The 14,912-nt window shown below is 46.9% G+C and overlaps 1 long non-coding RNA gene across 1 annotated transcript in view; it reads right to left on the bottom strand.

Moving 5' to 3' along the window:
* Positions 1-14,912, bottom strand: part of LOC120322753 — a 39,518-nt gene that overhangs the window by 23,820 nt on the left and 786 nt on the right. The gene's annotated exons all lie outside the window — the stretch shown is intronic.

Below are 14,912 nucleotides of genomic sequence, written 5' to 3'. Positions count from 1 at the left end.
GGGTGTGAGAGGGGTTTAACTGACTGCCACAGACTCCTGCCTGCTGGATTTGAGCCTGTCCTGTGACCCAGCAGGCTGCTGCTCCAGAGCTCTAGCCAGCTGGTTTGTTTTTGGGGGGGGGTTTTTGTGGGTTTTTTTTGTTTTTATTTTGTCTGTTTGTGGCTGGACTTTCTTTGAACCTCAAGCCTGCATGCTCTGAATCCCTCTCATTTCAACACCTGGGGGAGCAGCACCCCATTTTTGGGGGCCAGGAAGGACCAACTGCCATGAGAAGAGAAGTGCAGCTTCTTCAGGGGCCTCCTGAACTGCTCCCCAGCAGTTCAGTCCTTCTTTCCTTGCCTTCTTTCAGTGATCAGGGGGGGATCCAGCTTTCCCTTAAGGGTCATAGTTAAATTACAGACTTGCACTGATTACACTGTCCTATCTCTTCCATTTGCCATCCCATTCCCAGGGCCAAAACTCTGCCTTCTGCACGACTGCACCACTCAGTGAGCAAAGGCAGCTTCTGCTCCCAGGAGGGGTCTTTCCACACTTCATGAAATTCAAGGAAAAACTGAGCAAGAGTCACTGCCATCAGTCCAGTGTCTGTATATTAGAAAGCATTTGAAGGAAATAAATTCTCCCTCCCCCCAGTTGTTTTCACCTAAACCCTTCACTAACATCAGAGCGAAATTTTCCAGCCGGGAAATCAAACCTCATTTTCCCCCAGGGCAGCTCAGGTGATAACTGCTTAGCCACTAGCAAATTTTATTACACTGAGGAGTATTCTCCTTTTGTTTTCCATCAAACTGATTTTCCAGCTCTGCTCTGTATCACTCAATGCATTTGCTTCTCTATTTCTTGCTTGTCAGCCACGCTACACCGGGATTCGTGCAAAGGTGGGAGAACTGTGAAGCAAAGCTGAGTGTTGCTGGCACCTGAAGGGACACAGGCAAGGCAAAAATACATGGAACCAAGACATGAAAATGCATGTCTTGAAATATTAAAAATCATCTGGGCTTTGGGTGTCCTTACAGGCAATGATGCATTGAATTGGAAAGCTATTTTACTGAATGATATTGGAAAAGTTGTTTGCAAAAAAAATAAGGGTTGGGGACTATTGGGCTTCATCAGTGGCATAAGTACAGTTCAGGCAACACATTAACTCCCAGCATCCTGGGATTTTTATCTGAATCAACACATATAAGTAAAGAGAGAGGTGAACGTTCTTCAACCAGTTACAACAAAGCCAAGACTTCACCCACGCCTGCTCCACTTACATCATTCACAGCCACAACACTGCGCTCACAGATATCACATCACAAGTAAAACAAAGAAAAGCTTCCTGATCAGGGGTGCTTGTGTCAATCTGAGGGTCACAGGATCCCATTTAGCTCCTTCCCAGAATCGTGGAGCGGGCACATTCCCATCTCTGTCAATTATCCCCCAGGGAACAGGGACAGACCTTCTGAAGTGGAGGTCTAAGCTTCTCTCTTTCGGGAGGGAATTAATTTAAACATTCCAAAGGATCAGCCTGTGCTCCTGCTAACATGCACTCAGATCTTCTCTGCATTTCATCCCACCTATCACTGCTCTCCCTACGCCGAGGGTGAAGGCTGGAGGAGGAACAGGACACTCATAGGGATGCTGCCTGCTCTGCCAGCTTTTTGGTTTTTGTCCCCAAGGAGCTGCAAGCCTCCCAGAGTTGGGAATTTTCAAGACACTTCATTTTCATAGTGATTGCCTTAACAAAGGTAAAAGCCTCACTGGGAGCATCCCAGAGGACACACAGTGGGCTTGCTCTGCCTGCTCTGTGTAAGCACTACTCAGGCTGCTGGGCTCTTCTTGGTACTGCCCAAATATTGACGGTGCTTAAGTGCCACTAAAATAACATTCAGTGCTTGTGCAATCACTTCAGGCTGGGGAAGCTCTCTGAGAGAATAAATATTTTGCTGGAGTGCTGCTTTGAAAGCAAACAAACAAAAAACCCCCAACAAATCCCAACAGTTTGAGTGTTATTGTCCAACAGCCAGTTTTAGAGCAGGACTTGAAGACGTGAAATATGAGCTGGTCTAGAGATAATCCTCAGTAGGATGAGGCAAATGGAAGCAAGTGAGGAATCCCACAGCATCCCTTATTATAGTTTGGTGCCTCAGGGGGGATGAGCAGCCTGCTCTGGGGCAGGAGACACCCGAGGAGAGCTAAAGGTGAGTAGTTGACTCCCTGTAAGGAGCAGCAGGATGGGGCCAGGTCAGCATTGCTCCCCACTTGGGCAGAGTGTCACAGAGTGTGCTCAGGCACAGTCCTGGAGACCCTGGATTAGAGGGAGAATGAGGGGAGAGAAGAGGGAGCACCAAAGCCTGATGCCCTCTCCAGAGGTTCCAGTCCTCTGCCCACCCCCCGTCCAGCAAATCACAACCAATCTTCCAGCAGGGAGAACTGCAGAGGCCAGAGCAAACCCACGAGGATGCAGGTTCCTAGAAACAATAATTCCTGATGCAGTGAGCAGGAATAGTGCCACCCAGACCATCCAAGGAACTGTTTTCCTGGTACTGAGGCAAACCTGATGCACAACATCCCAAGCTGCTGCATCTTTCAGAATACTTTTGTTAAGTAAAAGATAAGTTTTGAAGAAACTTTAAAGCAAAGCATGAAATTCTGCTGCGTCTGAGGCTCTCTAAGACTTGAGTCCTTCCCTCTGATGGAACAAGCAGTAGGAGAGGTGGAATGACATGGACAGTGAAGAAAGGGAAGATAAACAATAAGGAAGAGGGGAGTGAATGAGGGAAATAACTCTTCCATTGTTAGAATGGTGCTAGTGGCAGCTCTATAGCAACTTATCATTTCTATTTAAAGCCTGGTTTGGGGGATATAATCTCTCAGCTGTTTTCTGTGCCATCTGGCTGAAATTTAGCATAAAATTTGTTATCTCAGAGGTAAATGAATTCTTTTCCCTTTATCAAAATTGCAGTATTTGGGAAAAAACCCCCAAGATGTAGAGACTCACATTCAGGAGTGGTTTTTATCAGCTAAGAGTAATCTTTGCTTTAAAAGCAGCTTGTTGAGATAATCTGGTTATGGGAACAACATCCAATTCTTCCACAGTATTTTTAGTATTTTCTGTATATGCTCCAAAGTCCCACATGTGAAGCCTCAAGGCTGAAAGAACCTCCCAGGGCAGTGCTGTAGCCACAGGGACATGCCCCATTTTCCCTGAGCCACTTTCCAGGGCTCACAAGCAGAAGCTCCACGGCCACTGTGGAAAAACAGCACAACCAGGGCTTGGGGAGGGTCTGAAAAGACACCACGGGCACCTCTGTGCAGATCCAGCAATTCCAAGCTCCTGAGACCATGCAGAGCCTGGCACTGCACGTGCTGCCCCTTCCCACCTCCCGGCTCTGGCTTTGCCCCAACTTTCCTGCACGTCCCTGGTCACTCCCTGCACTGACTTTGGCCAGGCCCTTGGAGGTGCCCGAGAGGGAGCTTTGCTCCACTGCTGCCACGTGCTGCTGAGCTTGCCAGGGCTGGACAGCACACTCTGACACCGCTCCCGGCTCCCTTTCCAGGCCACCACGCTTGGGAGGCCGCGCACGGCCCGGGGGGAGCACAGCCTGGGCACCAGTAGCCCTGGGACACAACTCTCAGGAGTCAGTGGCTTCTCACATGCTCTTTGCCCATCTGTTAACCTGAATAAGGGCTTCTTCCAGTCCTGGCCAGCGAGCAGGGACAGCAGTGACAGCAGTGACCACCTCTCCGTTTGACCCACCAAGTGCACCAGCTCCCATCCCACGAGCGGGGGATGCTGCAGCTCCGCTTCCACATTTCACAGCTAAACATTCCTTTTCTTGCTAAACCCCAGACAGCTACTTTCTAATTCATTTTACATTAACCTCATTATTTCAGTGCTCTGTGCTGCTTCGCTCCACTATCATCTGCAGCCATCCTTTGAGTTAAAGGTGTAGAGCTTTATCTGCTCCAAGAAGTCTCTGTTTTCCAATCTGGACTTCAATTAAGCAGCAAATAACACAGCTCAGTGGAGGAAGGTTGCTGGAATAATTTGTATCTTTTTATACAAACTGATAATAAAAATTTAGCTCCTTGATGTATTTTTCTCCCTTAAATTGTAGTTATGTTTCCTTGAATAGATAAATGCAAGATAAATTCAATTACAGCATAATTTCTCCCAGGGTGAATAACCTTTAAATCAGCTCTGATCTCAAAACACATTATGAGATAACACACTGTCCATTACATTGTTGAAATTGGGGCTACGGCAGTGCCTAGAGTTGTCAGCATGAATATCAAATTATTTATGTTCCTCTTTGCATCCCTGAATACCAAATAAGCTCGGGAACGCTGACAGCAAGAAGCCCTATTCCAGCGCTGATTTTCAGCAGAGGCAAGAGGTGCTTTCTCGACAGCTCCTCAAATCGCGGTGCTCCATCAATCACGGGGATGTGCAGCCGCACCGCGAGCTCCCGCTCCGCTGCCACCTCGCCCAGAGATTCCCCCGCTCCTGGGGAGCAGTTCCAGGAGGAGAGCTCGGCTAAGCCTTCACTCGACTGGCTGCATCGCTGGTGCCGGAACAGCAGGGGAGCCACCGCAGCCTTCTGAGCGGGTACTTCGGGCTGGAGCTGTTAATCAGCACATGCCTTTCCCATCACGAGATTGACGAGTTCTCTTTACCCCCTCCTCCGCTTTACAAGCCGCAATGTTTAACACAGCCGGTGTGTGCTGCTGTAAAACATTACCCGCTCCAAAAGCCACAGGCCTTCATGTAATCCCTGCCCAAGGTTAGTGGTGTCACAGGCTGGGGCTCGAGCTGAGCCTTGGTGACTCTGTGAGCCACCAAAACACCCCGTGCTCTGGGCCATGGAAATCCCTTCCTGCAAATAAAGTTAACCCTGCCTTAAACCTGACAAAGATGGGCCAGCTTGCTGAGAGCAAATAATCCAATGCAGACTTGGGAGAGGGAGGGAATTTTTTTGCTCTTTTTGAGCAGAAGAAAGTCAGGAAGCGCTTGCAAAACAAACGGAGAAGGGTCTTGCTCAAGCTACAAACCTGCCAAGCCACGTTCTGCAAAGCAACCACTGCTCAGGTAGTTTGAGACCTCTTCTGAAAAAACCACCACACAACAAGTACCACTCAAAACCAATCTAAAGCCAGTGAACGAGAGTCTGGGGGATCAAAATCTATATCAAAACAATAGCTGTGCTTATGAATGCTTATTGTTTAGACAAGAAAGTTTAATAATTCATTTCACATCGGAAAAGGTAAATCAAACTGAACCTACAGTGGACTTACTTTTGTGGGATGCATGAGGGAGGATGAGGTAGTTTTTGATTGACCACAGAAAAAAAAAAACCAACCCTTGTCCAACCACCTAATTGTTCAGTTTGGTCAGTGAGTGAAAACTAAAACTGAATCACTAACAAAAGCTACCCACAAGCTGTAGGACACGCAGGAGCTCTAACAATCAGCAGTTTAACTCTCTAGCAGACGTTTTCTGCACTGATTTTTAAGGCCATCAGCATGTCAAGCAGAAAACCCAGTCAGCTGCAGACAGCTGTAATTACCAAGACTCTTTACAAGAAGCTTTGATGGCAACAAGCCTCCTGTGCAGGAACAAGTTTACCCCTGAAACAGTTTGAGTCAAAGTCCAAGTGGAGTGCCTGCATGGCTTGTTCCTGCCTAAGGAAAGGATGGGGGCAGAGCACGAGGTGCTGTTAGAGCTTCTCGAGGCAAATAAGCACGAAAGAGAGAAGCCTTGAGTGAGGAGCACGGATCAGCAGCTCCTCCAGACCTCATGGGAGCCTGAGGTAGTGAGCTGAGCACCCAGGTCTGTGCTTCCCAGTGCGGGCAGCATTCCCTGGACAGTGAGCAGGCAGCCAGCCCCTTCGGCTCTCTCGAGATCAGAAACCAAAAGACGCTCTGAGCTTGTCAGCAGTGACTTCAGTGAGGACTCTTGGACATGGAGAGGAAAAACGTACTGACTGGGCAAAGCAAGGGGTGGTGGATACAGGAGCAGCTGAAAGGGAATGGGGAAGGGCAGGACTCAACAGGGAGAAAATGGTGGTTTGTTTAATGCCCAGACAACAGGTGAAATGATTGACAGAAGTGCCTGGAAGATCCCATTCCTGGTTTTGTTGCAATTTGAATTTTGTTTATGACAAAAATGACCTCCTGGGAATTCAGTACAGCTCAGGGCCAGGCAGTCTATTTATGTAAATGAGGTTATATCTTACATTCAGTGGTCTTGGATACTCACTAGGTATTTTTTTTAAAGACACAACCTAGACTTGAATTAAAATGCAAACACGCCACTGTGCCAAGAAAACTGTGGAACTGCCACGTCCAGGGAGGTTGGGCTGTCCATTACTCTGAGAGCACTGAGCAGCAGCTCCTCTTTCCTCATCCTCCTGAGGACACCAGACAGGGACCAGACAAGGCTTTGGGTCACTCAGTACCAGGGTTCTGGCAGCCCCTGGTGATGTGCCTCCCACCTCCTACAAGGCAGATCCACCTCCAAAAGCTCCCGTTGGTCACAAACCAGCAAAGGGCCCACGTTTATCGTGGGGATTTCGGCAGCCCCGTCTGACAAGCCTGTGCTGAGCAACCCCACAAATCACGTCGTGTTTATCTGCCTTTGTTTTCTTCCAGCCAAGGCAAGTCACTGGTAAAAACAACAGCTGTTAGTCACAGCCTCCCATCCCAGGGAGCCACAGTAACTTATGGAATCAGCCTGCTGGGTGTGATTTACCAGAGAGGGAAAACCATTTAAATTTACTTGACATAACCAACAATAATAATTCTGTCTGTCTGCATTCTATTAATATCTGTGCATTGCTGGTGCTGCCAGATGAAGGAGGCAGGAGATGATGGTTTGAAGCTGGGAGAGGAGGCTGGCCCTGCGGGGCTGAGTGAGTATCTGTGTCAGAGAAACACACACCTACAACAGGAGGTGTCATTTTTATGGTGCAGTGAAGCCTCTGTGACAGAATTATCGTGGCAGTAATCTTCCTGAAGAGACTCTCAGGTGGGGAGGAGGAGGGAGAGATCTTCTGATTAGATGGAGTTGTTCAGCAGCTGAAGCTGGGAGTATTTCTCAGAAAAAATACGTTCAGTAGGTACAGCCTGCCCATTCTGTAAAGTTGTTTTGCTCTAGGTCAGCTGTAGGAACCCAAACATGATTTCACAGCAAGAGGCAGCATTGCTCAAGGCATGCTGAGAGGGCACAGGGATGAGACAAACACCTGTATCCTGGAGCAGCTCTGGACTGTCTGATGCTGAGAAAAGTAATTTTGTACCTGACCCTGAGCTTCCCTTCATTTTAAAAAGGGCAAACCGTCATCTTGTTGTGCTATTTAATGACCTTCTTCAGTGTTTTAAAGCACCTGAGCTTCTGTCAAGCACAAATTGAAACTCAGACGACACTGACCATGACACAAGGCTGTGACCTCAGAGATAAAGAAGTCCTGAGTAAAGGCAAAGCCTGGGCTCAGATATCACATCTGCTGTCCCTTTGCTGTGACAGAGCTCTCACAACCCTCAAGAGGGAGCTGGGCATGAGCAAGGCTGAGGAACAGCAGTGGGCTGCATCAGCCACATCAAACCTCTCCTGACCTTGGAGGGATTGAACCCAAAGCAGCTCCGGATGGCTCTGCCCTATCTGCACAAGTGATCCCACATGGCTGGGCCCAGGCTGTGTCCCGAGGGCAGCAGGCACAGATCCAGACTGATAATCTGCATTTAACACTCTCCCAGCCACCCAGGAGCAGCTCACGCAGGCAGAGTGGGAGTGAGGAAAGGAGGATGTGTCCTGCCTGACTCATTAGAAAGCTTTGGTGTCCTTGGCTGGCTGAACAGCACAGAGACATTCCTTGGTATAACATAGGAGATCAAACTGAAGCAGGGCCAGATCTGTGCCCCTGCCTGCCCTGCCTAGGATCTGTTTCCCCTGGGAAGGTCAGTCCTGTGATCAAGACTTCACAGGGAGGTCCAGATCCTCCTTGAAGCCACAGGAAAGGGACTTTTGCTGACATCTCCCAACTCGTTAAAGACCTTTACATCCTGCAGAGGAGGGAAAACATGATCAAAACCCCTTTCTACTCCTCTGTGCTTTGTTTTATTATTAGAAGCAGCAGGGAGCTGCCTGCCTCCCCTCAAGCTCTCTCAGTTTTGGAACCACCTCTCTGGGAAAAGCTTTCCTCCCGTGCACAGCCCTAACCAGCCACCAACCCCCTTTCCAAGGAGGTGGCCCCTGGGTACAGCATTCCTGCTACACCAGAGCAGCACGGCCAGAGCTGCCCAAGGACCCTACAAGCGCCTCCACCACCTGAACCTTCGGAGATCCCTAAAGACTAAACAATAATAATAATAAAAATAATAATATAGAGCAATAAAACCAGAATCTACCCTGAAGCGCTGACCTGCTGTGTGGAATCTAACCACTCGCTACACATTAAAAGATTTTCAAAACCTCCCCTTTTACAATAAACAGAACTTTCCCAAGCATCTTTTGTTTTATTCAAGGTTTTGGTTTGGGGCAGGCATTTTTCATTCATGAAGATCCCAATTCTGGCTTGGCTTGCATTTAAAAAGGCACTTACTGAGGGAGCTTCATCAAGGAGAGTTAAACCTTTAGACAAACTGTCGCTTTACTTCTATTACCTAATGCACCACAATGATTTAAGGAAGAGAGTGTGGAACTTCCAGTACAGGGATTAATCTACTTTATGACAGCAGATTGCTCTAGGATTCTTTTTGGAAAGCACTTGCACAATAATTAAGCTAATACCTACATGATCAACAACACACCTTCTATTTTATCCATAAAGTTTTCTCTTTTAACTGCCAATATTTTCCATTTTTACTTTCCAACTGTTTATAACACAAAATGAAATAAACCCCAGTGTAATATTTATGTATATATACACACACAGAGTTTTGGTAACAAACTGCAGAACAAAGCTTTCAGCAGCAGATTTACCTCGGGGATTGAGGGACTAAGTAATCAACTGTTCTCTTTCTGTCTTGTTTACTAAATGCAACAAAATCCTTCTCCAAAAGCCACCCTCCCTCCACACCCAGAGCCTGCTGATACTGTTTTGTCAAGTTTTCTGCTTCTATGAGCGAGGAAAGAGGGAACCCCACTATGCTGTTGCATATTCAGACTTTCCTTTGATAACCTGAGCACGAGGATGATAGAAGTTGGGGTTTTATGGTACATTATGATAAAAAACATTCCCCAATTAAATAAGTGATAGCATGCATCCAAAAAGGTCATACACAAAACCTAGAGGAGGCTCTGTAGGTTCACCAAAAGACCACATTAATGGCACAAGGCAGTTTTGTAGTTGCAATCCACAGGTTGAAAAGCAAAGTTTCTCATATTTCCAAGTAAAGTCTGGAGGCGATGGCTGATTTAGGGATTCTAATTTCTGCTTGCAAGACTGATTGAAACCATATTCTAAAAATACTTTGTGCCCAACAATAAGGACCGAGCAAGATTTCTGAATCATCATGGGACTTCCACCCAAATGGCACTCAGGGTCTGAATTTTTCAGCCAATATCTATATCCAAAAACTAAATCCCAGAAGTTTTTAATGGAAGAACGAGAATAAAAACGTAAAACTATTCAGAGCAGAGCTGGGAAAAAGGAGAAAAGATACCCTGCCAGCTTGGGCAGAGATCAGATGATGGACATATGTAAAGTCACGAAGAGGAAACACAATCAGGACTATCAGAAATGGCAATCAAACTGCAGAAGCCTGACCACAATTCAGTCTTCCTGAAAAGGTCGTGGTATTTCTTCCACTGTTTTTTTTCCTTTTCCTAATTATCATTTACCTCTTTTTTTTTTTTTTTGGATCTTCCCTTTCCTTTCTCTTTCCAGCATCTCACTGAGCATTTTCTAAGGTTTGTTTTCTCTGGACCATAAACTAGGGTACCCAAAGAAAAAGGTCACCTTGGAGATATATACAGATAGATATAGATAGATAGATATAGATATATAATCCATACTTGGATTATTTGTAGAAAAATTACAGCACACAGCTCAGGATACAAATTCACATATGCTCTTAAAAAAAAAAAAAAAAAGTAAACCCATCCATTAGACCAAATGGATGTTTAAGAGTGGCTGTGAACCTGCAGGGAAGTCATGGTTCATCAGTGGCACAGTGAAAGCTCCAGCTGGAACAGAGCAGAGCTCTCTGCCTTCAGTATCTTCTGTTCTACCCAGCAGAAAACTGGTAGAAGTTCAATCTTCTGCAGCCTAAAGCTGACAAATCCTTGATAACCCAGAGGGGTGTTTTACCATTGCTTCAGTCTGTAAGTTGTGCTTCAGTCTGCTCAAAATTGAGCAGAACTAATCAGGGAAGGAACTGTTTCTACCTTACCCCCCCCAGCTCAGGAGCATCCAGATGTAAGTGCCATCAGTGTGAGTCTCACGGAACCTGAGGACAGCTTCTTCTCCTCAAAGACCACAGAAGAGCTCCCTACATCCAAATCTCCACAGGTTTTTCCCTCCCTGTCCTCTCCTTAAAAATAGCTTTTCTAATGACAAGACACACTGGTGACGTTTTCTTGCTGCAAAGAGCTGCAGCTCCACCTTAGGTATGACACATCCCCCCGACAATTACACTTCTCATCTTCATTTTAAAAATTGTTATTAATTCAGAAAAAACCCACTCTATTTCTGCTCCCACACACTCAGTTATTCCAGAAGGTCCCAAAGCCAGCATGCCCATTATTTTTGAGGTGCAGCTGTAATAACTGACAGCTCTGTGTCTGCACTTGCAGGCAGAGGAATTCCCCTGCAGTGGAACTGTGCTATCCAAGGGCAGATCCCTCTCCCCAGGAGATGGAGTGATGCTAGGTTTGTGCAACAAAACCTGGAGTCCCCCAACAGAGCTTCCAAACCCACAAGGTAAATCTTTCAGCAGCAACTTCTTGCTTACAGAAAAAAAAAAAAAATTAAAATAATATACGTCTTTTCCTGGATCACGGACCCCTTCCAGGCATGAAGGGGTTACAAACCCTTGGGCGGCAGTGATTGCGCTGAACTCTGTCAGCTCTCGGTCTGCAAGCGCATAGACTATTCCCCGGCGGATCAGGAGTAAGCAGAGAGGACCCGGGACGTGTCTCATGCCATACTTGGAGTGCCATCTCCTGGCAAACAGCGCTGCCTGCTCCGTGTGTGCACCGAGCCAACGCCACCCCGGCACCGGGGAAGGAGCTGATCGTCTCCTGCAATCCCGGACAAGATTCCTGCCTAGGTGAGCACTCCCTTAACTACATCAGGTTAGCGCTTCTGTCCCTGTGAAACTCCTTCTTGGCTCTTCAGGAATACACCAGCTGATCTTCCCCACTATCAGCCTGGTTTTAATTAACCTTGAAATCTTAGGACTTTTTCTTGTAATAGATGCATTAGAATTTTTCTTCATAAACATGACGAAACCTCTGGACAAAAGCCCGGGACAGACAGAGCCCAGGACAGACAGTGCCCAGTCCTAAAGGGTACCACACGGTGCCAAAGGAGCCCAGCTCTCCTGGCTTGGGGATTTTCTGCCAGGTAATTGCCAGTGTTTCTGCCAGAGCTCAAAGAGGCTCCAGGATCATGATTTTCTGGAGCTGAATTTTACTGACTCAGAACTGGGTACTTGGCATCCTCGAATCCAGGAACACCAAGTTCCCATTTAAACCAAAGGATTTAGGCACTTGCAAGTGAAAGATTTCCCATCTGAAATAGCCCTTGCTCTTCTCTTGTGTTCAGCAGCATTCCCAATTCACCCAAATTTTGAGTAACAGCCCAGGGCTGCAGAAAGGCCTTGCATTACCTGTGAGCAAACTCCTGCTTTCCAGTGACTGTTTGGAAACTCCTGATTACTTTGTTGCCTTATTTTGACCTTCCTACTAAAGGGCCATAAATTTGTTTCTGAGTCTGGGATTCACTATGCCAGCTTAATGCCCTGAAATTCCCTCGTCCATACAGACCCTAAATGGCCAAATCTGCAGAGACAATTTGAAGTTAATCTATTCTAAGGAATAAGATAACCTTCTCTAATGCCTTCAAAACACAAGTTATGACACTAAATATACTAGTTCTCTAATTTAAAGCAAGAAACAAATGTTTTTAGAAAGATGCTCGATGAGAGAAGAGACAAATGGACTAATTAGGTTAATACTTTTCCTTAAAGTGACTTCTCAGCATATGGAGATTTTTATGTCCATTACCTCAGCTAGAAGGCTGACATCAAGCTTCCTGGCTGGCCTCCCCCTCTCTGCACTCATGCTGCCATCAGAGTATTTCTGAAAGAACATATGCTTAGTGCTAACTGAGCAGGTTTTGTGAATTAAAAAGGTCCTTTATTAGTGCCTTTGCTGGGCCATGGATGGATCATGCTGGTGATGCAGGATCCTGCTTCCCACAGACACCTGCCTGGAAGCAGGGGAGGTGGGAAACAGCCACGTCTCTCCTCAAACTTCTCCAAGGATTACCTCAGGACCCTGCAGCTCACGATGGTCTCTGGCTCTCCTCCCTCCCCCAGATAACCCCCTTTCTGCCCTGAATGGCTCTGGCATTCACATATTTGGTAGCAGTACCCTAGAAGGGAATATCAGGCTGCAAAATTCCCTCTTTCACAGCCCCCAAGAGGCCTAAAGAGAAACTGGATTACTTGTTACTCCATCACTGCCTCCAGAGCAAACCTGCTGGGAGGTTCAGGGGGACTGGATGTAACAATGGCCACTTCTAGAGAGTGACACACTCCTAACTCTTACATATATTTTTCATTGCTTCCCACTGTGGGTGAGCTGGAGACCTCATTAGCACGTCTGGGAACCTTGGCTTTAACCTCACGGGCCAGTCCAGTGACAGGCTGTACCAGAGCCCCCAGGGTTTTGTTCAGGAACCAGGGCAGGACTGTGGGAGCTGAAGGCAGGTTCTCTCCCCTCCTCAGAGCCACCTGCACCTCACACAGCAACAAAACCCTCCCTCTCATACCTAATTGTAGCTACCAGGGTCCCATGGGCACTACCTGGGGAAGGGAAGGTCTACAAATAACACTCTGGTAGTCATGAGAACCACATTCCCTGCATGGGGGAGACATCTGGATTTATAATGGTTGTTTCTTCCCAGTTGGAAACTAATTCCTTTTGCTCTGCATTTGGGGGGAAAACTTCAATTTTAATCTGCTTGCTGGGTTTCCATAGAGCCCTCAATTGTCACTTATCAGACCTGCTCGTTTCCCTCTTCCACCAACATGATCTTGCATTTTATTTTTGAAATAGCAGGCTTTAAAATAAGACACAGCACCCCACAAAGCAGAGAGGATATTCATGGAGTGCTTTTAAAAAGCAAGTAAAGCTCATGCCAGGCTGATGGATGTGGTATGACGAACCTAGAGGCGTGATGGAAAAAGTAAATGGCAGATCCCAAAATGCAGGGGTGGAGTGGAAGAATGGGAAATGGTGCCTTGATTTGCCAAAGTGCTTCTGTTAAAGAGTATTAATCTTTTCAGACAATCCATGGAAAGGCCCTGTAGCAATATCATATTAAATTAATAGAGTCCCATCATTATGGTAACCTCAGCTCAGTTTTGTAAGATGTATAGTGTCATCATACCAAAGAAGAGTCCCTGCATAATTCTGCTCCCACAGCAATTGCTGCTAAATGACACTGACATGACAATCCTCAGCATTTTGGGTGCCTGTCTGTCTCAAAGGGGGCTTTCCTCCGGCACTGCAGGTGCCCAAGAGCAGCCTCACAAGTTGTACAATTCCGTTTGAGCACCAAAGACTTCCCCACCATCAGAAAATACACATTTATGACCTGCCCCTAGAATAAATCACTATCACAAGCAGCCAGATTATCTATCAAATGGATAGCTCCTCCCAACAGCACTGTCCATCATAGAGCTCCTCAGGTGTTGGCACAGGGGATCAGAGGCTCTGGTACCTCCAAAACAAGAGCCAGGGAACACAGCCATCCTAAGCCTCAGGGGGGTTGTGTAGATCTGGCTCCCAAACCACAAAAATTATCATTCCAAACCAGGAAAGATCACAACAGCCAGGGAAATTATACATAGATTACAGAAGGAAACTAAGAAAACAATCCCAGCCTTCACACAACTGAAGTCTTTCTCTGTTCCCTCATTCTGCACTTCTGCAACATAAACTGTCCATGCCTCTTTCCACCTCCCCTCTCCACAGTCCACAGAAGATCTGAGTAACGTGAACTTGTACCAGTGGCTTTTCATTAGTAAAGCTGAAAGTTAAATCAGCAGTCTCAGGAAGCTGGATGGCAGCTCAAAATACCCAGCAGTGAGAGAAACAAGCAGTGAATGAGGAGAGTTTGACACAGCAGAACTGGCACTTCTCAGCCAGGTGCCCCTTCCACTAGTGTGAGACAGTGGCAAAACTACCAAAAACCTTCTGCAAGGTTTCCCTCTTACCCTGCGTTTGGAGCCAGACAGAAGTGCCCAGACAATCGTGGTGCTGCAATGTGTTTATGAAGGATTCCAACCTAAACTGTGCCTTCCAGGAACACAGTTGCTACTCACAATTCAGGGGATTAAATCTGTCCCTCGCAGCTCAGGCTCAGAAGGGCTGGGAAGCTGCTCCAGCAGCCAGAGGTACCTCAGTGGCTCCTGCACCCACCACCCTAAATGGCCATACTGCTGGAAACTAGCTTCCCAAAAATCTTCAGATACAGGCTCGAGGGGGAAGTAAAGCGGGGAAAAAAGTTCCCAACTATCTCTAGACGTGCCACTGCACCTCCAGAAATCTGCACGATTGGCTGCAATGTGCCTGAGAGTGCACAGAGCAGCCCCTGCAGCAGCCCAGGGGATGTACAGATGATTACTAATTGCAGACACCCTGCACTAATTGCAGACACCTTGTACTACAGCATGTCTTTGCAACCTGCCAT

Source organism: Pipra filicauda, unplaced genomic scaffold (genome assembly GCF_003945595.2).
Source record: "Pipra filicauda isolate LSUMZ 115617 unplaced genomic scaffold, ASM394559v2 scaffold14_size4853619_pilon, whole genome shotgun sequence".
In the NCBI taxonomy this organism is placed as follows: domain Eukaryota; kingdom Metazoa; phylum Chordata; class Aves; order Passeriformes; family Pipridae; genus Pipra; species Pipra filicauda.
The sequence above is the reverse complement of the archived record's forward strand: the minus strand, read 5'-3'. Positions and strand labels throughout refer to the sequence as shown.